Source organism: Notolepis coatsorum, assembly GCF_963971535.1.
Source record: "Notolepis coatsorum genome assembly, chromosome: 18".
Taxonomy (NCBI): domain Eukaryota; kingdom Metazoa; phylum Chordata; class Actinopteri; order Aulopiformes; family Paralepididae; genus Notolepis; species Notolepis coatsorum.
This window is the reverse complement of record NC_140182.1, coordinates 9,713,968-9,736,449: the sequence shown is the minus strand read 5'-3', so window position 1 is coordinate 9,736,449 and position 22,482 is coordinate 9,713,968. Positions and strand designations below refer to the sequence as shown.

The 22,482-nt window shown below is 46.1% G+C and overlaps 1 protein-coding gene across 1 annotated transcript in view; it reads right to left on the bottom strand.

Moving 5' to 3' along the window:
• The window catches only part of osbpl5 (oxysterol binding protein-like 5), a 182,823-nt gene that overhangs the window by 134,081 nt on the left and 26,260 nt on the right, over nucleotides 1–22,482 (bottom strand). Inside the window, exon 2 of the mRNA XM_084335562.1 lies at nucleotides 10,039–10,086. The gene's annotated coding sequence lies outside the window, so the exon portion shown is untranslated. The remainder of the gene's footprint in view (nucleotides 1–10,038; nucleotides 10,087–22,482) is intronic.

Here is a 22,482-nt window from a genome sequence, read left to right as displayed (position 1 = left end):
TGAGTTATTACATGTAGAGGGACACACATGCTCCTTGGAAACCGTGTCAGTATAGCATGGTGCCAGAGGCTATTTATAGTAACCATTTAAGATGCAGTACCGTGGGTTTTCATTTGGGGGGGGGGGGGGGGGGGGGGGGGGGGGGGGTCATTGAGTTGCTTCAGAGGTTAAAGAATAGGACTGATTGGTCTCCTCGTGTCACAGGCGGAGAGCAAGGCTCGGAGGACAGCAGGAATCACAGCTGAAACGTGGATAAACATGAAGCTCTCTCTCTGTCTGTCTGTCTGTCCCTCTCTCTCTCTGTCTCTCTCCATTTCTCTCTCTTTCAGAGCCGAGTTCGCTACGTCACCCTTTGCTTCGCTGATCTAAAGGGAACAGACTAGTCAGTAGGGGTGGGAATCACCAGTTTCATCATGATACGATACGATATCGATTCTTTGGACAACGATACGATATTTGCCGATATCACAAAGTCTCTCACGATACAATACGATACGATTAGATTCAGGTGCCTGCAATCGATATGAGATGATATCATATGCCCATTTAACACAATCAGTAACATTTAGATCAACCAAAAAAAGGTAATGAAAATATCATTTGACATTTGTATTTTTGAGCTCTTCCAGACATTTAAAAGAAAATCAATATTGTTTTTAATACAAATAGACCTCCCGTTCACTGTAAAGTGCCACGTTTTGATATATTGAGCTTTAAACTTTAAGCAAACATTTTTGGAACTCAAAACTCACAACCTAAAACCCCTCCCTACCTCCCTCTCCCAAACCGTTCCTACAACAATTTGTTGATGTTGCATGATCATGTATAGGCCTACATTTATTATGTATTATATTGTTTATGTTTAAATAACATTTAAACATCAAACTCCTCTGACCTCATCTGGTCTTTCCAAAGACACGCGCACACACACACACAGAAAGGGAGAATGCTATGCTGTAACATCTACACACACGGAGCTACTGCTGTTGTTCTTGGGCAGATATGAGACTCGCCACAGGATTTTCAAAATAAGAGTATCGATATGAATCGATCTTATTACATCGCATCGATCCGATTCGATCATTGATAATTACATCGATGTATCGATCTGGATCGATGTATCGTCCCACCCCTACTAGTCAGTGAATGTATTATGACTGTGAACGTATTATGTGAATGTATTATGCCACATTGGCCGGCGAGATTTATATTTGCCGGCCATAATATATGCATGGTCGCCTCCGCCGTCGGTGTGTGAATGTGTGAGTGAATGGGTGAATGTGAGCCGGCATAAGTTGTAAAGCGCTTTGGATCAAAGCTGCTATATAAATGCACCATTTACCATTTACATCATCCTCTGAGTGACTAAATAGTTTCCACCATTCATCCTGGCTCATCCCTGCTCTCCATCCCTCCTCCTGGCTCATCCCTGCTCTCCATCCCTCATCCTGGCTCATCCCTGCTCTCCATCCCTCCTCCTGGCTCATCCCTGCTCTCCATCCCTCCTCCTGGCTCATCCCTGCTCTCCATCCCTCATCCCTGCTCTCCATCCCTCATCCTGGCTCATCCCTGCTCTCCATCCCTCATCCCTGCTAACCCAGACCAGGAGCCCAAGCAGGAAGCTTTTCTAACCCAGATCAGGGGCCCAGCAAGAAGCTTTTCTAACCCAGATCAGGGGCCCAAGCAGGAAGCTTTTCTAACCCAGATCAGGGGCCCAAGCAGGAAGCTTTTCTAACCCAGATCAGGGGTCCAGCAAGAAGCTTTTCTAACCCAGATCAGGGGCCCAGCAAGAAGCTTTTCTAACCCAGATCAGGGGCCCGGCAGGAAGCTTTTCTAACCCAGATCAGGGGCCCGGCAGGAAGCTTTTCTAACCCAGATCAGGGGTCCAGCAAGAAGCTTTTCTAACCCAGATCAGGGGCCCGGCAGGAAGCTTTTCTAACCCAGATCAGGGGCCCAGCAAGAAGCTTTTCTAACCCAGATCAGGGGCCCGGCAGGAAGCTTTTCTAACCCAGATCAGGGGCCCGGCAGGAAGCTTTTCTAACCCAGATCAGGGGCCCGGCAGGAAGCTTTTCTAACCCAGATCAGGGGCCCAGCAAGAAGCTTTTCTAACCCAGATCAGGGGCCCAGCAAGAAGCTTTTCTAACCCAGATCAGGGGCCCAGCAAGAAGCTTTTCTAACCCAGATCAGGGGCCCGGCAGGAAGCTTTTCTAACCCAGATCAGGGGCCCGGCAAGAAGCTTTTCTAACCCAGATCAGGGGTCCAGCAAGAAGCTTTTCTAACCCAGATCAGGGGCCCAGCAAGAAGCTTTTCTAACCCAGATCAGGGGCCCAGCAAGAAGCTTTTCTAACCCAGATCAGGGGCCCAGCAAGAAGATTCCACCACACGCGAACACTGAGGTCGCACTTTCAAAACTTCACGACGAGGTAAACAAACTCCAGGCAGCTAACGTTGACGCGGCCATTTTGGTCTTGGGGGATTTCAACAGCGCGCGTCTTAAAAAGGTGCTGCCGAATTTCTATCAGCATGTGACCTGTCCCACCAGAGGCGAGAACATATTAGACCATGTATACTCGCAATTTAAGAATGGGTACAAGTCACAGGCTCTTAGTCCATTCGGTAAAAGCGATCACGTTGCAATTTTTCTTTTGCCTAAGTACAAACAGTGTCTCAAGCGAACGCCGGTGGTCTCGCGAGAGGTTAAACGTTGGACCGTGACGTCAGTAGAGTCACTCCAAGCAGTGCTGGGAAGCACAGAATGGAGTGTACTCCGTGATAACACAGCCAATATTAACGAATACACCGAAACGGTGATTGACTATGTCTGTACTCAGGTAGAAGTAATAATCCCCACCACCAAAATTAATATCTACCCAAACCAAAAGCCCTGGGTAGACAAATCCGTCCGTGAGGCTCTGAAAGTGCGCACATCAGCATACAACACCGGGCTGGTGACAGGCAACATGGAAGAACACAAGATGGCAAGATACAACGTCAGGAGAGCAGTAATAGAGGCAAAACGGCGTTACAGGGATAAAGTTGAACTTCAGTTTGAACAGGCTGACTCTAGAGGCATGTGGCAGGGCCTCAGAACAATGACAGACTACAAAGGAACCCCCCTCAAACTGAACAGTGACATCTCCTTAGCAAATGATCTCAACTCCTTCTATGCGAGGTTTGAGGCTGTGAATAACAACACCAGCCTACAAACCACGGCAATGGGGGGGGGGGGGTCTGCTGATGGAGACTCAGTGTTCAGGGTAACAGAGCATGAGGTGAGACGGATCTTTAAAAAAGTGGATATCAGGAAGGCAGCAGGACCGGACGGCATCCCCGGCCGCGTCCTAAAAGTCTGTGCCGACCAACTGGCCCCGGTATTCACTGACATCTTCAACCTGTCCTTGGAACAGGCCGTCATCCCCACCTGTCTGAAGAAGTCCACCATCATCCCTGTACCCAAAAAATCTACGCCCGCTTGCCTCAACGACTACCGCCCTGTAGCCCTCACCTCCATAGCCATGAAGTGCTTTGAGAAGCTAGTGAAGGGCTACATCTGTTCCTCCCTCCCCATCAACCTGGACCCTCTGCAATTTGCATATCGCCCCAACAGGTCCACGGAGGACGCCATAGCCCATGTGCTGCACACAGCAGCATCACATCTGGACAAGAGGAAGGGGAACTATGTGAGAATGCTGTTCATCGACTACAGCTCAGCATTCAATACCATAGTCCCCTCCAAACTCATAGCCAAGCTCAGGGACCTGGGCTTGAACTATGACCTGTGCCAGTGGGTCCTGGACTTCCTGACGGGCAGACCCCAGGTGGTAAGAGCCGGCAACTGCACCTCCTCATCCATCACGCTCAACATAGGGGCCCCCCAGGGCTGTGTTCTGAGCCCCCTCCTCTACTCCCTGTACACACATGACTGCGTAGCACAGCGGAACAACAACACCATCATCAAATTTGCTGATGACACAGTAGTGGTGGGCCTGATCTCTGCCAACGACGAAAGGGCCTACCTGGAAGAGGTAGAGAACCTGTCACAGTGGTGTCAGGAGAACTGCCTCTCCCTGAACGTCAGCAAAACAAAAGAGATGATTGTGGACTTCAGGAGGTCGGGGGTCAAGGACTACAGCCCCCTCAGCATCGACGGGGCACCAGTTGAGAGAGTGAACAGTTTCAAGTACCTCGGAGCCCACATATCCGAGGACTTGACATGGACCACACACATTGACAGTGTTGTGAAGAAGGCACGACAACGCCTCTACTTCCTCAGGCGCCTAAGGAAGTTCCAAGTCAGTCAGAAGATCCTTAGGAACTTCTACTCATGTACAATAGAGAGCATCCTGACCGGCAACATCACCTCCTGGTTTGGGAATAGCACTGCACAAGACCGTAGCAGACTACAAAGAGTGACACGTTCAGCCGAACGCACAATTAGAGGGGGGCTTCCCACCCTCCAGAACATTTACAACAAGCGGTGCAAGGGGAAGGCTAAGAGAATTATTAAGGACTCGAGCCACCCGAACAACTGCCTCTTTGAACTGCTGCCGTCAGGCAAGCGATACCGGAGTCTTATGGCGAGCACAGAAAGACTCAGAAGGAGCTTCTATCCCCAGGCCATCAGGCTGCTAAACGAACAATAATCGCTAAACGAACAATAATCACTATGCAACAACCATCAAATGCACACAGCACACACACCCACACGCACACACACACTCACTCAAACAAACAACACACTGCAGCACCCACTCTCCACACTTTAGATCACACAAACACACTTACACTTTATATTTATTGATAAAGGATTTGCACTACAACTCGTACACCTACTGTGAATTGTACCTAAACTGCACCTTGTCCATTTATGCCTTGCACTATATAGTATTGTATATTAGTACACTGCACAGTATTGTATATTGTATGGTAACTACGTCTACGAACATTGTACATATGTCTAAACTGAACACTGTGACCTCTTTTTTTTCTTCTAATTTTTACTATGTTTTTATTTCATACTTATCTTGTCATGCACAGTCTCTGGAGCGCAACAGTAAGAAGCATTTTGTACAAAAGTATTCTGTACTTCTGTATGACAACTATTAAAGAAACTTGAAACTTGAGATCAGGGGCCCGGCAGGAAGCTTTTCTAACCCAGATCAGGGGCCCGGCAGGAAGCTTTTCTAACCCAGATCAGGGGCCCGGCAGGAAGCTTTTCTAACCCAGATCAGGGGCCCAGCAAGAAGCTTTTCTAACCCAGATCAGGGGCCCGGCAGGAAGCTTTTCTAACCCAGATCAGGGGTCCAGCAAGAAGCTTTTCTAACCCAGATCAGGGGCCCGGCAAGAAGCTTTTCTAACCCAGATCAGGGGCCCGGCAGGAAGCTTTTCTAACCCAGATCAGGGGCCCAAGCAGGAAGCTTTTCTAACCCAGATCAGGGGCCCGGCAGGAAGCTTTTCTAACCCAGATCAGGGGCCCGACAGGAAGCTTTTCTAACCCAGATCAGGGGCCCGGCAGGAAGCTTTTCTAACCCAGATCAGGGGCCCGGCGGGACGTTCAAACTGCTGATTGCCGGGTGATCGAGGCAGAATCATTGGTGACATGTGGACAGAAATTAAGCTTTCAGATCTGCCCTCTGTTGACCTACACTGAGTGCACCCTGTGAACTCTGCGGTGGGCGGCCAGTGGAACAGACTGAGTGCACAGCATGACCAGGCTACTTCCCGATAAGCAGTGCCATGATGGTGCTACTGTACATGTCAACAACATCAGAAATGTAAACTTCACCTCAACTTCACATGAAGGACACGACTCAACACCATACAGTACATCAGATATTATTATCTCTGTCTGTCCACTACCCACCTCTGATGTCCCATCAATCGCTCCACCATGACCCTGTCTCCTCTGTGTGTGTGTGTGACGTGTGTGTGACGTGTGTGTGTGTGTGTGTGTGTGTGTGTGTGTTGAGTGCAGGAGGTGGTGGGGGGAGCCTCGCGCTATGAGTCTCTTTTCATTCTTGCACGAGGAAGGATAATAATGATGATCTAGCGTTGATTTCAGGAAGATTCGATAATCAGGCGAAAAATTACAAAAGAAACTATCCGTTTTGTACATATTGACTGGAAGCAACTCACTGACAATCGACGGGTGTATTAGACCCCATAGCTATAATTTAAGATATATTTTTAAGCACTCGCAAATCTCGAGTTAAAAGCGGTGGCGTTCTAGACCTATATCGGGCATACCGCTCCGGCACTGAATGAGTTAAGATCAACATACAACGAGAATAATGAGACGCTTCTGTCTCTTTTCATTATTCAATATCTAGACGTTTTACCCTGAGGGATGATAAAGTGCTATTAAAAAAAACTGAAAAATAGGCTACTTACATTCTTGACACTAGAGCATGAAAAAACAAGGTAGCAGGCCAGCTGTAGTTTACAATAGCTTGCACACAACTTTGACAACAAGTTGATCAAAATCCAAAAGTATTTCCAGACGGGGCTTAATTTTAGATCGAGCTCAGTCGTGCAGATCACCGTCTTCACGGCCGAGTTGGTTCTGGACTCTCTGCCATCAGGCCATGCGGTGGTGGTTGTTGTTGTTGTTGTTATTGGCAACGTTCTTCAGCTCCGCTAAATCAAAGTGACGTGGCATCACGTCTCCCGTCCGTCACGCAGCTCGTTCAGACCCACTGCTCACAGCAGCACAGACCCACGGTCAGAAGTTAAGAGGAAGACAGACAGGGGACTGTTTCCCCCCCTCACAATCAAATGTAAGTTTTTTGTAACGACTATAGAATTCGTTGACAGCCCTAGTGAGAGACAAACAGCACATGCCTGGGAGCGCGTGGGGGGGGGGGGGGGGGGGGGGGTTGCGACCATTAGTTTGGTTGATCCAGAGTTGGCACTCTTTGGGTGTTCAGAGACTGCCTTAAGGTACACGAGGGAGGAACAACAGACACTAATGCTCGGCATGGTAGCCGCAAAAAACCTACACCCCCGTGTTTCCAGAAATGGCTCAATGAAATGATCACAATCATACAGATGGAGAGGATCCGCTATTACAGATCCAAAGAGCACAACAGGTTTTCGGACATATGGAGCCCATTCATTGACTATCTGAAGGACAAATAACTGCATTCCGCAGAGACTCACCCCTGTATATCTCATGTTTGACCTGCACCTTGTAACACCTGGCTATACAACACACTTTAATGCTTTGAGTTAAGTCACACTGTTATTTTATTTTCCTGTCCGGCAGTCTTTTTAGTCTTTTTAGTTTTTTAGTTTTGTTATGTCGGTTTATTTTTGTTCTGTCTCCTCCTTTTTGTTTGTCTGTTCTTGTCTATAGTAAACTGAGAAATAAAGTATTTAAAAAAAAAAAAGTTAAGAGGAAGACAGACAGGGGACTGTTTCCCCCCTCACAATCAAATGTATGTTTTTTGTAACGACTATAGAATCCGTCGACAGCCCTAGTGCGAGACAAACAGCACATGCGTTGCCTGGGAGCGCGCAGGGGGGGGGGGGGGGGGGGGGGGGGTAGGGGTTGCAACCATTAGTTTGGTTAATGTTTAATTTACCGTTAAATCTCATAACGGTTTTCACCGCTTCACACGCCAAGACAAACAGCCCGGGAGAGGCCTGTGCGTATTATAAACACTTCCTCACTGATACCAGGGCAGGGGGCGAGGGGCGCTGTTCCCCTCCTCACAGCCAGGCACAGCGCGCTCTGTTCCCCTCCTCACAGCTGGGCACAGGGCGCTCTGTTCCCCTCCTCACAGCCAGGCACAGCGCGCTCTGTTCCCCTCACCTCTGCTACCACCTCACCGCGCCGGGGAACAGAGAGTCAGAGACACACCCCTACTTGACCAAAACAGGACAGACGTAATGTAAGCTGCAAAAGAACATTCAACACATTCATCTTACCGTGTTAAGTAGTTACTAAATCCGTTTGAATAAAAAGACTGCACTGGTGTGTAAATGCGGGGGCACCTGGTTTCCAATCTTTTAGACGCGCGGAGAGCAGATGTTCTTAACAGCTGGCTGTCTGTCTGGGGGACTGTTTACACAGAAACCTACACGCATGAAGGCCCAGTGATCTGTCCAAGAGACCGAGAGGCAACGATGATACCCACTACAGTAATGATAGACACTTTAAAAACAAAAGGCAAGTAGTCATTACACATCCTCCATGCCCGTATTAAAGAGATGAGAATGTCTTCCAGGCAGGCATGGCATGGCATGGCTCGCTGAGGGAGCAGCCTGTCCCCAAACGGTCCCTTCTAACCCCAAACGCTCGACACGCCCTGCAAGCTGCTGGTCTCAGTTCAAATCAAATCAAATGTATGTGTAAGGCCCGAAGACACACGTTAATGTCCCCATGGGGCCGGACACGTCTTCTTTAAACAAGTCAAGAAGAAACATCACAATGAAGCAAGAACAAAACAAAAACACCATGAAGTCCAAAACATTTTAAATAAATGAATGCAACGCTCCCAGACGTACCCCACGCGAAGGTAAGAAAAAACGCACTGAAACCTAGCAATAGAAAAAAATGCACCACAGGCAATGTGGAGGAGAGAAACCTTAGAAGGGGGGGATCTGCCTTCTTAGATGTCGGTGATAGTAGTGTTGCTATAAAACAGGCGAAACAGTTGGTAAGCATGCACTCATATGTGTAATGAAACACAAATAAGTGCATGCAATAGCAACTGAACATTTTGAAAGATCGAAAAATAGAGCTGATGGTGGATCTATTTGAGGCGTGGGGGGGCGGCGCAGAGAGGGTTGCATCCTCCCGGTCATCATCACGGGAGGTCCACCACTCCGGTCATCACCACGAGACAGCCACGCGAGCTGTTCCCTTCTAACCCCAAACGCGCGACACACACCCTGCGAGCTGCTGGTCTCAGGTCAGCGCGAGCCGTTCCCTTCTAACCCCCAACGTGCGACACGCCCTGCGAGCTGCTGGTCTCAGGTCAGCACGAGTCGCTCTCTCTGCTCCCGCTGCTGTGCTCCATTCAGACTCACCAGACTTGCCTTTAAAAGGCAAAGTAAAGAGCTGGATCAGGAGAAGCAGAACATGGGTTTAATAATTATATTTTATTTATCTTAGTTATTTTTATTTATGGTTATTATAAGGTATTTTATTAGGTTTTGAGGGGTATATTTTTTATTTGTATTTTATCTCCCTATGTTTTCCTCCCCCCTGCGTTGTAGGGTGGGCACACCCCCGCTTTACCCACGGGCTCTGACATGTGTGCAATATGTTCCATGTTGTACCAATGTACCGTACTCTCATACACCTACACACATCCAGGCATATTACTCAGACATCTGAAGGACTGCAATGGAAATAAGCTGTACGCTTTATTGCGTTTTTATCCTTTTGATAATGGTGGGCCATATATGTGTATACTTGTATATATGTTTCATTATCAATAAAGATCTATATCTATCTACCAAACTGACGCGGAGTCAGTCGCTCACGTGGAAACGTGATCATCAGAAGGACACGTGAGCTCTGCAGCTCTAGCCGAACCCCCGCTGCCCCCCAAATAGCCGTGGAGATGACATTTACAATAAAAACTTGGCACAGGCAGAAAGGAAACACACTATATATCTTCTGGGGGTAGATGTGCCCCCATTTGCAACGGCTGTGGCGCTCCAGAGATGAGTCACCCCCGCTCTCAGAGGGGGGGGGGTACCGGCGCGCCTCCGTGTGAATGAGATTGGATTGACACCCCGGAGCAGAAATGACAAACACGCACGGCGCTAAGCGTCTCTACGTGGGCAGTGGTTGGTGAAGGACAGACGGGAATGATTTGATTACCTAACGGTCTTAAGTGGATGTCTAGCCTGTAGAATGGTTAATGCTGCTCGCGGACGGACGGACGGACGGACGGACAGACAGACAGACAGAGGAACAGACGGACGGACAGACAGACACACAGACAGACAGACAGACAGACAGACAGACAGACAGACAGACAGACAGACAGACAGACCGGACAGACAGACGAGGACTTGGCTTACCTTTCACCGCAGCCAGGGACACCTCATCCGGGGAGCAGCCTGCCTCACCTGCAGGGAGACAAGAAGGCAGGGTTTCATTTTAGACCCAGTGCTCCACGCAGACAAACACACTGCCTGCCATGTGAGGTGCATGTGAGGTGCATGTGGTACCGAGCATGGTGGCTCTGGTAGTGCCAACCCTGGTCACTAGGGGGTGTCTAACCAGGGCGCTGTACATTTTCTCTGGGCCAAACACACTGGGCAACCATGATGTCACTCAATCATTATTGGTCCACAGCTGATGTAGGCCCTAGGGCTACGTTACAGACCTACTTTAAAGCCTCACTCACACACACACAGGCACACACGCACAGGCACCTAGTACAGTCTCTGAGTAACGAGGCCATGAAAAAGTCATTAACTGCTCTGGCAGAGAGTGTGACTGGCTGAGAGAGTTCCGCTTCATGTCGTGGAGTGGGTGGTGTTTACCAAGTCAACAGGCCCACAGCTGAACAGACCAGCCTGCGCGCACGCACACACACACACCTCCTAATGCATTACTGGTTTCTTCCTAAGCAAGCACACACCCCTAGTTGGGAGGCAACGCCGGGAGAACTGGAACGGACCTATCTCTCAAACCCCGCCCTCTTTCCTTGATCCTCCAATCGCATCGGCTGCTTCCCTCGGACGGACGGATGGAGGGAAGGACGCGGTTTGACTGCTGCAGGTCGACTGACGTCTCTGTTCACAAAGTCCCTGCTCGCTCATTCTTTTCCATTTAAACTTCAGAGTTTCTGATTGGACGGATCAGACTTCAGAGTTTGTGATTGGACAGGTCAGACACGTGGTGGGTGTGTTGCTGCTGCCCCCTCCCCTTCCTTGAAACCCTGCCTGTGCACAGAACAATGCATTCTGGGACAGCTGGGGTGCGCGATAAGCCTTGAATCACACACACACACACACACACACACACACACACACACACACACACACACACACACACACACACACACACACACACACACACACACACACACACACACACACACACACACACACACACACACACACACACACACACACAATAGGCTTGCCACGGTGTTCAGGCATCCACCGGTGGATGTTTTTTTTTTATTTGAGTTAGTTTTCACATATTAGTGCCCACATTCATCAAATAAAAAATAATTAGTGAAATACTAAGTGTGTTATCGAGCGTGTGTAAGTCAGTCAACATTATAAACTGAACGTGTCTGCACGACGGAGCGCAGCTATTTTTAGGTTTCACTTTCGGACGGCATTACTGTCGCGTTGATTTATTTTTTAATTAGAGCCCAACGTCAACTCTGTCCAACTAATGGATACTAACCATTGAAAATGTATTAAAAACAGACGTAGACGGATAGACACAGTGGATCAATGTAGCCGCGGCATAACGTTAAAGAATAAAGATCAAAGTGAGCCCTAGTACAGTGATATTGAGCGTAATTTTGTAAAATGTCCGGTGTCACTGGTAACACTGCTGTTGTCGTGGGTTTATTAGTCATGGGAAATTCCACATCACCACGGCAACCCTAACACACACATAACATACTCATGACTCACATTATAGCCTACTCGTGTACAGAAGTTTAAAAATGAAATATTCTAAATAACTTTTTCTCTCAGTATTGCAACATTTCTCCGGCAAAGAATAGCCTATATTCAATGAAGCAATACTTTCAGGATCAATATGTTTCTGTGTGAATATGGATATTATTTTCCATCATAAAAACAACCCTCAATTCATCACTATGAATTGAAAATGGAGGAGGACCCTGATGTAAACAAGACAAACGTCTTTCTCTGGTCTGCATCCCCTTATTAACAATTGTGTGTATTGAGCCGTACTGTATTTTTGTACCCATTCTGCAATCTGTTAAATAAAGTTTAAATTCATTCATTCATTCATTCATTCATTCATCATTCAAGGAAACCGGATCATCGTCCCTTTGAAAAGGTAAAACAGATCTACCAGCAAGACAGCCTGGCATTGAAGACCTGAGGAAACTAGAAGCTATTCGTCCTGGTTTCCCACGACCGAGACCTCGTATGAACCTCACATTCGATTGAGTTAGTAGTACAATTGCAGAATCTCCGGAAGGCGGCTTGGCCTGAATATATGTGTCAGCCACCAGCAACAGAGCTGGGAGCAACGTCAACACTGAGCAGCCCGAGGAGAGGGGGGGGGCAGAGGGGGGGGGGGGGGGGCAGAGGGGGGCTGGATCTAGATATCTGTGGCTTTAAATCCCACAGCGTGGCTTGAGTACATCTAACCTAAATAAGAAGTGAACTGAGAGAAAATTCCCGAGCTGACAGCACAGGGCGAGAGAGAGAGAGAGAGAGAGAGAGCAGGGAGAGTAAAGAGAGAGAGAAAGAGAAAGAAAGATAGAGAGAAAAAGAGAAAGAAAGAAAGAAAGAAAGAGAGGGGGAGAAAGAGACTGGAGAGAGAAAGAAAGAAAGAAAGGCAGGGAGAATAAAGGGAGAGAAAGAAAGAGAGAGAGAAAAAAAAAAGAGGGGGAGAAAGAGAGAGAGAAAGAAAGAAAGAAAGAAAGAAAGAAAGAAAGAAAGAAAGAAAGAAAGAAAGAAAGAAAGAAAGAAAGAAAGAAAGAAAGAAAGAAAGAAAGAAAGAAAGAAAGAAAGAAAGAAAGAAAGAAAGAAAGAAAGAAAAGAAAGAAAGAAAGAAAGAGGGAGAGAGAGCAGGGAGAATAAAGAGAGAATAAAGAGAGAATGAGAGAGGGAAGGAGGGAGAGAAGGGGCTGAATTGAAACACTCTGGTGAGCAGAGCCAGACTGTACAGTAGCAGCACTGGTTGGTTCTCCTTCACATCACAGTGTGTAACTGTGACATATAGACACCGCATGGTGCCAGTGAGACACAGAGAGTGAGCGAGCGAGAGAGAGAGAAGCACTGAGGCAGGAGGGGAGAGACAGAGACAGAGACAGAGAGAGAGACAGAACAGAGACAGAGACAGAGACAGAGACAGAGAGACAGAGACAGAGAGAGAGAGACGCTGTGACCCAGAACGTGATAGGGTTCAGAGAGAAGGACTCCGGCCCCGACTGCTCTTTTATAGAGACGGACAGCAGTAAGCCTTTCCTACAGTATATTCCCGCATCTATCCACACCCGTCTGTACATATAATCCTTTACATTTACATGTCTGTAGATACTAAATATTTATATCTGTACATATCCCTTAACTACTCTTACTAGGTACTATATCTATATCTGTACATATCTCTTACTAGTTACACTGCTGGCCAGTATGACTTACTACCATACGGTCTTTATACCTGTATCAATGTACATATTAATACTATATCTATACATCTGTACATATTAATACTATATCTATATCTGTACAACATAATACATATCCCTTACCTACTCTCTTACTAGTTATGCTGCTGGCCAGTATGACTTAGTACCATCGTGTCTTTATACCTGTATCACTGTACATATTAATACTATATCTGTACATATCCCTTTATATATTCTATACCCAGTTTAATCACCTGTACATTGTATATCACTATCGCACTTTACAGTTACATTTGCACTCTGGTTGGATGCCAAACTTCTGTTCGTTGTACTGGATGTGTGCTGTATGGTGGTGGTGACAATACATTTGAATCTAATCTAATCTAAAGAAAGGTTCAGCTGTGTTTTGAGTGCAGATGATGAAATTGGAAGCCATCGAGTGAATGCACGAGCGCACAGCCGCACACACGCCGACCAACACGTCAGCCAGGCGACCCCCAGAGCGTGAGCTTATATAGAGGTGCTACTTCTGAGTTAGTAGCCCACCTCGTAAAGCTAGGCAGAGCAGCTATAAAATCTCATCTTGGGAAGTAACTGTGCCAAACAGTGTTCATGAAAGGCCCGGTCTTGTGAGACACGCAATCCTGAGAAGAACCGGAAACCGACCCACAGCCAGAATTATTCTGGATGGGAGAAATCAACATGTATGTGTTTATGTTTATGTTTATTTAGGATCCCCATTAGCTTTTGCACTTGACAAAAGCTATTCTTCCTGGGGTCCGGCACTAAAAACAATGTTTTTATTTTTTTTATCCACTTTTTCTCCTTATTTTCTATTTTTCTCACATCCCAATTTCGCCTCGCCAATTCTCCCTTCAATTCTCCCCTCCCCTGTCTTGAACGTTGCTAGACTATGCCTCCCACTGGTCGGCTGCAGTGAGGACCAAGCCTTGCATCACGTGTCCCCTCCGGTACACGAGGAGGCAGCCTGTCGCATCTTTTCACCTGAACAGCACGATCTCTCAGTGGCGAAGAGTAACACGTGGGACTCGGCTCACGCTGCCCCCGATACTTCCTGTTTCTGCTGTACAGTACAGGCGTCACCCAACCGACCTGTAGGAGTCGCTGTACACAACGTCCAATCCCCACCCACCGGCCTTCCCACCCCCAACACTGCCAATTGTGTTAGTATGAACGACCGGCCAAGCCGGTAGCAACGCCGAGAGCTGGGCTCGATACCAGCGTCATCTCCTGCGTTAGTGGCGAGCGCCTTGCCCACTGCGCCACTCAACCGCCCTCAACAATACAACAATGTTCAATACATTACATCATTATCAACATCAACATCAATTTTACATCATTATCAACATCATTAACAATCTCATCCTCAGTTAGGATGATATTGTACAAGATATTTATTAGTAAAAAGTATTAAAATAAAATAATTTAAATCAAATAAATAGTGCTTCCTGAGCAGCACTCACTGCAATCAACATAAATACAATTAACAGTCAATTGGTTTTCACCGCTATGCCATAAGGGTTCAGTGCATGCTCGTTAGTAAATGGTATTTTAATTTGTTCTTGAAAGTGGTTTTGGATTCCATTTCAGCGAAGTAGCTTGGCAATGAGTTCCATTCCATGACAGCTCTGTAAGTCACAGAAGGTTTTAGTAGATTTGTTCTGAGTTTAGGTGCCGTTAGATGGCCTGGCGTTATATGATTTAGTTATAGTATAATAAAATAAAAGATAATACAATTATATAGTATAATAGTACAGTATATAGAAGTATAATATAGAATAATACATTGTATAAATATATAGATAAATGTGTGTGTGTGTGTGTGTGTGTGTGTGTGTGTGTGTGTGTGTGTGTGTGTGTGTGTGTGTGTGTGTGTATAAATCAATGAACCTCAGTAAATATGCAATTTAACTGATAGATACACAACATTTATTTATTTATGTTAATTTAATTGTGTTGATGTTTCCATTTCTGCTAAATAAGTATGAACTATGAACATTGTTTGGTTTGGTAAACATTGCACTATGACAGTCCACACGTATGACTGTACGTGTGTAGGTAGGGGCAGGTACAATGCCAATTTTCTTCTTCCTGTCCTGTTCCTTCCGGCCATGGAATTTAGTGGATCATATTAAGAGAACTATAATGTACTGTTGGACTGTAACAATTCCATGTACGAATAAATAAAATGATTATGATGATGTCACACGCTGTACATAACACGGCATTGTGTACCTCAGTCTGAGCTTGTGAGAAAATAACAATTACATCAGGGCCATTGTGAGCTGGCCAGTAGCTTCCTCGCAGACGGAGCGGTGATTCATAGCGGGGGTGTTAAACCGGGGACCCGATCCTCACTACTGATTTATTGTTCTGTCCAAAGCTCAGCGAAGGGAGGGAGACATAAATAATAACAGGAGGACCTGGACCAGGTCGCTGACAATATACTGGTAGAAATGTGATTAGACTGGCAACAGAATACCTGGATGCAATGAGATTTTCTTGGGTGTGTCTTCAGTTCAAACTCGACTAAGTAAGTAGGTTAAAGCCAAGGACGCAGCGCTGGCTGCAGTAAACCAGGTCCTTCCCGAACGATGTGCACCTTTGTTTATCCTCTTGCATTTTGGTTGTCAGGGTAAACTTGGCAAAGGGTCTATTGGTCTCGTCTCGCACATTTTCCCACATCTCTGCCCAAAGAGGAAGTAAACTAACGTATATACTTAACATATTGTATTGTTCCCACCGTATTTTTTGTCTCTTTTATGAATAAAGAACCGATCATTTCAAAAGATATACGTGCCAGAAAAGACACCCTTTACCAAAATCAAGAAATCTGCCATTTTAAGAGTAGAGAGGGAGGGAGAGAGCTGCTGTAGGCAGAGTGCAGGTCAGACCCATTAGCTGCACTCACTGGCCCTGGATTAGTTCTGGCCGGGCTTAGAAGTGGAACGATCGAATCCGGCTGTCAGCGTTGCCTCCGGCTTGGCCGGCCGTCATACTGGCTCGATTGGCAGAGTCAGCGGGAGGGAAGCCGGTGGGGTGGGTCCGGGTCGTTGTAAACAGCGACTCCTACAGTTCGGTCGGGGCGCCTGCACAGCGAGGGAAGGATCTGGGGGAGGTAGTGTGAGCCTCCCACACGTTACACTCCCCCAGTGAGAGTCCGCGCTGCCAGGTGAAAAGAAGCGGTGGGCTGGATACACATGTGTCGGAGGAAGCATGTGATAGTCTCCTAGTCTCCGCCCTCCCAGACCGACGGTAGGGGGTAGAGTGCGCAACGACCAGGAAGGGGATTGGGAATTGGCATAACGACTAACAATGGGAGGGGAGAAAAACGGAAAAAGAAAGGGAGAAAAAGATAATTCTGAAAAAAAGTGGAACGATATCATCAGCAAGACTTTTTTTTTTTTTTAAAGATATTTGTATTGTTTTTTTTCCTTTTTACACAAACAACAAACAACATTGAAATTAAAAGAAAAATGAATTAAAAGAATTTATCTTCAGCAAGTCTCTTTAGACTCCTCTCACAACAGGCAGAATCAGTCAATCAATGACAAAAACTAGCTCTTATCTGCCCCGGTCGGTCTATAAACGGTATTGCTGTCTGGTTTGCGGCTAGTTTGCTCAATACTGGATCAATTCAAACGGTGGTGGTGCGCGTCAGTCGGCTAGACTCCAGGCGCCGGGAACTTTAAGTTCCTTCGGTCCATCGTTATCTGCGTCATCTGCACCGCGGTGAAAATATCCGCAAATATCAGATCAATGAGTCTGGTGACGTGTGAGAAAGGTCTCCAGACATTCCAGTGTCTCACTAGAACACAAGGTAAGGACAGTTTTCTCTGATCAGATCTCCATGACGCTGCCAATGAGCTCATATACTGGTGTCATCCTTAATCTCAAACCCCAACCCGTTCTCTTGATCCTCCAATCACAACGGTTGCGTTCCTGGAAAACTCCCCGTCAATTATCCCCCAATCAAGGTGGTCAAAAACAACTTCCCACCCACTAGACCTCTCCTCCCAGAACCCTCTGGGCCTCCTTAACGAGGCCTTGGAGACTCTTCATCTTTAATGAGGAGGATGGAGGGGGGGGGGGGGGGGGGGGGTTGGGGGGGGGGGGGGTAAGGGGGACCAAACTGAAGCCTAATGAGAGGGTTGGAGGGGTGGGCGGGAGGAGAAGGGAGGTGCACATTATTCAGATTACAGTCCTTGTTCAGCTTATAACAAGCTCAAAACCATTCAGTCCCCCAAACCATTAAGCGCCCATGCATTCATACCCCAGAGCAGGCCCCGACACTAAGGTCTCAAAAGCTTTTGCCAATCGGCCAAGTCATGTTGTACTTGCCCAGAAGGTCATGTTCTACTTGCCCAAAAGGTCACGTTCACATATCGGTGCGTCCCTAGTTATAATGTCTCGGTGTTGTTAGTACAACATTAGACTAAACCATAATAACTCTGACATCACACAAGGAGTTGCCTCTAACATTACGCCGTTGCTACACGGTGCAGATCCAGACGCAGTTATGAATCCTTCTCTACGCTTCGTCACCAGCTGGTTACTACAGTCAGTGGATGACTGGGCAGCCGGCGCAGGTCTGCGTGTGGGAGAGAGAGAGCAGGCTCTCCAGGACGTCCCGGTGTTTATGGACACAGGTATATGTCATGTTGTGTGAACAGCAAACAGAAGAAGGTTGCTTCCCAGTAGGGCTGCAACGATTAGTCGACATAATCGACGACGTCGATCATAAAAACTGGTCGAAGCCGAATTTCTGTGTCGATGCGTCGTAAAAAAAAATATAATAAAAAAATAATTTGTACTTTTTTTTTGCACTACCTATATCTTTGTGAACGTGGCTTCTCAGCTCTGGTCCAGCTGAAGACAAAGCAGAGGAACAGATTGGACTTTGAGCATGACCTCAGAGTTGCTTTGTCTACCATCACCCCAGACGTTGAGACTCTTGTCAGGAGCAAACAACATCCCCAGTTATCCCATTAGTTCCCTGGGATGTTAAGCTAAGAAGTCTGCTAAGAAGGATATATTATTTATTATTATTATTATTATTATTATTATTATTATTATTATTATTATTATTATTATTATTATTATTATTATTATTATTATTATTATTATTATTATTATTATTTTATTTCATTGTGTTTTTAGCCCTAGTTGCACTTTTGTTGCAACCCCAGTTATCCCATTAGTTGCCCCAAACTTACTGTCGGTCTGTTATGTTAAGCTAAGAAGTCTGCTAAGAGCCCGGAAAAGGAGCCATGCATGATTGAGACATGCAGAGAAAGGCAGGGGTTCATCAGAACAATGCTTGCTGTCGTTGCTAGAGCACCTACTATGTAAAGCACTTTGAACTGCAATCCCCTGTATGAAAGGTGCAATACAAATAGTTTATAGCGTACTGTGCGAACGGCACCGTTTTTTGGTGTGTTTTAATTTTTTGGGTAAAAAAAACTCACTATATGTTATATGGTTTAATTCACCACAAAATACATCTCAATAAGGTTATTCTTCCAGATAGACCTATTTATTTGTCTGTCCATATCAGACATGCATTAACTTTTTCCAAACGTATCACTTCATCACTTAACCACTTTGTGCGGAGCGGAGATGGATGTTCCCTCTGTTGTGTTCTGTATGTATGCAGCTACATTGATCTGTTGTGTTCTGTATAGTATGCAGCTACATTGATCTGTTGTGTTCTGTATAGTATGCAGCTACATTGATCTGTCGTGTTCTGTATAACAGTATGATCAGCTACATTGATCTGTTGTGTTCTGTATAGTATGCAGCTACATTGATCTGTTGTGTTCTGTATAGTATGCAGCTACATTGATCTGTCGTGTTCTGTAGAACAGTATTCAGCTACATTGATCTGTCGTGTTCTGTAGAACAGTATGCAGCTACATTGATCTGTCGTGTTCTGTATAACAGTATGATCAGCTACATTGATCTGTTGTGTTCTGTATAACAGTATGATCAGCTACATTGATCTGTTGTGTTCTGTATAGTATGCAGCTACATTGATCTGTCGTGTTCTGTATAACAGTATTCAGCTACATTGATCTGTTGTGTTCTGTATAACAGTATGATCAGCTACATTGATCTGTTGTGTTCTGTATAACAGTATTCAGCTACATTGATCTGTTGTGTTCTGTATAACAGTATGATCAGCTACATTGATCTGTTCAACAGTATGATCAGCTACATTGATCTGTTGTGTTCTGTATACCAGTATGATCAGCTACACGACGCTACAGGGATAAAATTGAACTCCAGTTTGAACAAGCTGACTCTAGAGCTATGTGGCAGGGGCTCAAAACGATGACAGACTACAAAGGCGCCTCCCTCAAACTGAACAGTGACATCTCCTTAGCAAATGACCTCAATACCTTCTATGCGAGGTTTGATGCTGGTAATAACAACACCAGCTCACAAGCCTCGGCAATGGGGGGGGGGGGGGGGTCGGCTGCTGATGGAGGCGCAGTGTTCAGGGTAACAGAGCATGAGGTGAGGCGGACCTTTAAAAAAGTGAATATCAGGAAGGCAGCAGGTCCAGACGGCATCCCCGGCCGCGTCCTAAAAGTCTGTGCCGACCAACTGGCCCCAGTATTCACTGACATATTTAACCTGTCCTTAGAACAGGCTGTCATCCCCACCTGCCTGAAGAAGTCCACTATTATCCCTGTACCCAAAAAATCCAAGCCTGCTTGCCTCAACGACTACCGCCCTGTAGCTCTCACCTCCATAGCCATGAAGTGCTTCGAGAAGCTAGTAAAGGGCTACATCTGCTCCTCCCTCCCCATCAACATGGACCCCCTGCAATTTGCATACCGCCCCAACAGGTCCACGGAGGACGCCATATCCCATGTGCTGCACACAGCAGCATCACACCTGGACAAGAGGCAGGGGAACTATGTGAGAATGCTATTCATCGACTACAGCTCGGCATTCAATACCATAGTCCCCTCCATACTCATAGCCAAGCTCAGGGACCTGGGCTTGGGCTATGACCTCTGCCAGTGGGTCTTGGACTTCCTGACTGGCAGACCCCAGGTGGTGAGAGCAGGCAACTGCACCTCCTCATCCATCACCCTCAACATAGGGGCCCCCCAGGGCTGTGTTCTGAGTCCCCTCCTCTACTCCCTGTACACACACGACTGTGTGGCTCAGCGGAGTAGCAATACAATCGTCAAATTTGCTGACGACACAGTGGTGGTGGGCCTGATCTCTGCCAACGACGAGAGGGCCTACCTGGAAGAGGTCAAGGTCCTGGCGGGATGGTGCCAGGAAAACAGCCTCTCCCTGAACGTCAGCAAAACAAAGGAGATGATTGTGGACTTCAGGAGGTCGGGGGTCAAGGACTACAGCCCCCTCAGCATCGACGGGGCACCGGTTGAGAGAGTCAACAGCTTTAAGTACCTCGGAGCCTACATATCCGAGGACTTGACATGGACCACACACATTAACAGTGTTGTGAAGAAGGCACGACAACGCCTCTACTTCCTCAGGCGCCTAAGGAAGTTCCAAGTCAGCCAGAAGATCCTTAAGAACTTCTACTCATGTACAATAGAGAGCATCTTGACCGGCAACATCACCTCCTGGTTTGGGAATAGCACTGCACAAGACCAAAGCAGACTACAAAGAGTGACACGTTCAGCCGAACGCACAATTGGAGGGGGGCTCCCCACCCTCCAGAACATTTACTACAAGCGTTGCAAGGGCAAGGCTAAGAGAATCATTAAAGACTCCAGTCACCCGAACAACTGCCTCTTTGAACTGCTGCCGTCAGGCAAGCGATACAGGAGTCTCAAGGCGAGCACAGAAAGACTCAGAAGAAGCTTCTATCCCCAGGCCATCAGGCTGCTAAACGAACAATGAATGAACACTACACAACAACAACCACCAAACGCACATAGCACACACATCCACACGCACACACTCACTTTAAACAAACACACTGTAGCACCCACTCCACACACTTATAGCACACACCCACTTTAAACAAACACACTGTAGCACCCACTCCCCACACTTTATATTTATGGATGAAGGATTGCACTACAACTCGTACACCTTACTGTAAATTGTACCTAAAATTGTACCTCATCCCATTTCTGCTTTGCACTAGATAGTACTGTACATTAGTACACTGCATAGTATTGTGTATTGTATATTATATGGTAACTCAGAACATTGTACATATGTCTATACCGAACACTGTGACCTCATTTTCTTCTTCTAAATTCATGCTATATTATGTTATTATGTTATTTGATACTATCTTGTCTAGCACAGTCTCTGGAGCGTAACAGTAAGAAGCATTTTGTATGAAAGTATTCTGTACTTCTGTATGACAACTATTAAAGAACTTGAACTTGAACTACATTGATCTGTCATGTTCAGTATAACAGTATGATCAGCTACATTGATCTGTTCAACAGTATGATCAGCTACATTGATCTGTTGTGTTCTGTATAACAGTATTCAGCTACATTGATCTGTTGTGTTCTGTATAACAGTATTCAGCTACATTGATCTGTTGTGTTCTGTAGAACAGTATGATCAGCTACATTGATCTGTTGTGTTCTGTATAACAGTATTCAGCTACATTGATCTGTTGTGTTCTGTATAACAGTATGATCAGCTACATTGATCTGTTCAACAGTATGATCAGCTACATTGATCTGTTGTGTTCTGTATAACAGTATGATCAGCTACATTGATCTGTCATGTTCAGTATAACAGTATGATCAGCTACATTGATCTGTTGTGTTCTGTATAACAGTATTCAGCTACATTGATCTGTTGTGTTCTGTATAACAGTATGATCAGCTACATTGATCTGTTGTGTTCTGTATAACAGTATTCAGCTACATTGATCTGTTGTGTTCTGTATAACAGTATTCAGCTACATTGATCTGTTGTGTTCTGTATAACAGTATGATCAGCTACATTGATCTGTTGTGTTCTGTATAACAGTATGATCAGCTACATTGATCTGTTGTGTTCTGTATAACAGTATGATCAGCTACATTGATCTGTTGTGTTCTGTATAACAGTATTCAGCTACATTGATCTGTTGTGTTCTGTATAACAGTATGATCAGCTACATTGATCTGTTCAACAGTATGAT